This window comes from Nematolebias whitei, chromosome 6 (assembly GCF_014905685.2).
Source record: "Nematolebias whitei isolate Nwh7 chromosome 6, NemWhi1, whole genome shotgun sequence".
Taxonomy (NCBI): domain Eukaryota; kingdom Metazoa; phylum Chordata; class Actinopteri; order Cyprinodontiformes; family Rivulidae; genus Nematolebias; species Nematolebias whitei.
In genome coordinates this window covers 10,328,553-10,331,546 of record NC_056503.1, presented here as the reverse complement: position 1 = coordinate 10,331,546, position 2,994 = coordinate 10,328,553, and the positions used below count along the sequence as shown (strand labels likewise).

Sequence of the window (2,994 nt, the reverse complement as noted above, 5' to 3'; positions counted from 1 at the left end):
CTAGTAATGGTTAGGTTTAGACATGTACTAGTAATGGTTAGGTTTAGGCATGTTCTAGTTTCTACCAGGTTTACAGTGAAAAGCCAATCCTGAGACACACAAACCCAGTCCACAAATTCACCTTAAGATTTTGACATACCATATTTTCCGCCGTACACGTCGCACCGCCCTATAAGTCGCATGAGTCCAAATATGTCTAATAAAGTGGAAAAGTCCATAAATATGTCGCACCTATCATGCGTCACCGCTGACGCGTTGTGTTTTTTATGCGTTACCACTGACCACCCTGGAACGTGGGCCGCTGTTGTGCCAAAAATCAATTGGCTGCCAAATGGCGGCCGTGGGAGGACTTTAACAAGAATTTAACAAGATAAGCACCTAAAAACAATTGTTTGCTCGACTTTATAGTAAAGGTGTGTCTCAGTTGAACGATTACTTAATAAATGCATTTCAACCATCAAATCAGCTGCATTTCGCCGGGGCGGCGCAGTGAAATGCAGCTGATTTGATGGTTGTTCCAAGTATGATCCTGGAGCTGGACGTAGGTGGCAGACTATGGCAAGCTGATTGTGTCATTAATAGCCACTTTTACCTATTACATGACACAACGACATGCCATACTACTCGAGTGCCATCTAGCGGCTGAAAATGGTAGTGTTCAATATTTTCAGTCAAAATAAATGAAAACAGTCAAACATTGGTTTATAAATATGGGGGGAAAAAAATCCATAAATAAATCGCTTCGGCTTATAAGTCACAGGGCATGCAAATTATGCAAAAAACACGACTTATACGCCGAAAAATACGGTAATTGAAAAAACCTCTAAACAGTCGCATATGTTAGCACAAGTGCACAGAGTAATGACAGATGCAGACCTACTCCACACACAGATTGCTGCTCCTTCCTCCTCCACAGTCTAAATGCTAATCCAAACATTTGAAACGTTCTTTTTCTAAACCTGACTGATACAGGTATACCAGGTTACTGCAACATCATCATCATTTTTATCACATAGATTAAAAATAAACAAACATTAAAGCTTTTCTTTAGCTCTGACCACGGTTTTTGCTTGTTTACTGTTCTTTCTGACTGCTTTTAAAAGTGAATTTGTTCGTTTGAAGTCTCATGTTGTTCAGCTCTTGCGTCTTGTTCTTTGCATGGAAGAAAACAACAGTTAAATCATTTCGTCTGGCCCAGAAAACTGGTCCAGATGAAATGATTTAACTGTTTTTTTGTTATCTACCTGGATGATTGAGCCTACAACCCTTTTTGTTTTTCATGGAAACATCAACAGATGTATATTGAGGGACAGCTGTCCTTTAGCCTGTGAGTCACCTGGTCTGCTGGTAGTTCAACGTGTCTCTTTGTTTCAGAAATGTAAGATTATGCTCCGCTCTTTATAACAGCGTCTTTTTAGACGTTTGAAGTTATACATTTAGTCTGTGTTCATGTTGCACTGAATATCTAGTTTGATCAAAATATGACTTTTTATCTCAAAGTCAAATATTTGAAAGCCTCACATCTTTGTCATTATACTTATATAAAATTTGACATTTAGTCATTTTAAAACAGCTTGACTTTCTTTTGGATGAGCCTGGATATGTTAAATAAAGTTTTTAGCTTTTTTTGAGTGATTCAGAGCCTTCATTACAAGAACAAGTTAAATTTAAGCTGCCCTTTTTTTCAGAGCTCCATTTAAACCTGACATATTCAAAAAAACTTGCTATTGTATAATTGAGCTTCCTTTTTGTGACAGAGTGGATGTTTAAAATACACAAGTGAGACGTGTTTTATCTCCAAGAAATGCCAAACCATAATTTGAGTTTAATTAGCTCTGTAAGTTTGCAATAAACACTTTTGTTTATCTAGATTTCTTGTTAATTTATATATTTTATGGCTACTGTAAGCACAATTTGCAATTCTGCCATGGCGGCAAATATCAATCATCATTAGCATTTATGCACGTTCTAAATTATAAAAGTCATGCTCCTGAATTTATACCAGTTAAATAAAGATATTAGCTGTTGCACAATTCCTAAAATATGCTGTACAACTAGGGCTGTCAGTCGATTAAAACATTTAATCAGATTAATCACACTGGGGCTGTGATTAATCAGGATTAATCACTATGCTTAACTTTGTAAGCTTGAAATGTAAATATGCAGATTTCCATCAAATGTTGATGAAAACGTTTTCTTGTCTCAAACCAGTTTCCAGGTTTTCATACTCTGCCAGGTTTACAGAAGTCGTTTTGTTTCAAACATTAATTTATAAATGTTCACTCAAATGTCTCATTAAGTGTCATCTATGTGATCAAAACATGTAAACAACAACAACAACGTTCCCTCTAATTGTTCATGTGTCTGAGCAAACACACAAGCTCCCTGAGCATCTGAGCATCTCTCTGCATCCTCTGTCCTCACTCCAACTACCTCCATGTCCTCTCTGTCTGCATCCATATATCTCCTCTTCTCCTGGCAGCTGCATTTCTGACATCACTGTCCCTCCTCTGGACATGTCCAAACCATCTCTCTATAACTTTATCTCCCAGTTGTTCAACCTGTGCTGCACCTCTGATGATCTCATTCCTAATCTTCTCCATCCTTGTTACTCCTAAGGAGAACCTCAGCATCTTCATTTCTGCCACTTCCAGTTCTGTCTCCTGTCTTTTTGTCCATGTCTCTGTCTCCAGACCACACAACATAGCTGGTTTCACCGCGGTCTTGTAAACTTTTCCTTTGATCATCCAGATACACACAGTTATACACCGAGCACTGTTTGCTAACACTTAGCATGATAAAAACAGCTACAAGTCGTGGGATTAGTTACTTGCTGCCTTTGTTTGACGTCGTACGACCGTAAACTTCTGTGATAAATCCACAACTACAAGTATTATTCCTCGTATGTGATGAAATATGCAGTAGAAGCTTGGAAAGCTAGAAGCCAAGGAGGTTTGTAGCTACTTAGCTTCTTCACACGTAGCGTCAAAACTC

General features: G+C 38.1%; 1 protein-coding gene across 1 annotated transcript in view; it reads left to right on the top strand.

Annotated features, from left to right (window-relative positions):
- cwf19l2 (CWF19 like cell cycle control factor 2) overlaps positions 1-2,994 on the top strand; it is a 34,437-nt gene that overhangs the window by 22,709 nt on the left and 8,734 nt on the right. The window lies entirely within an intron of this gene.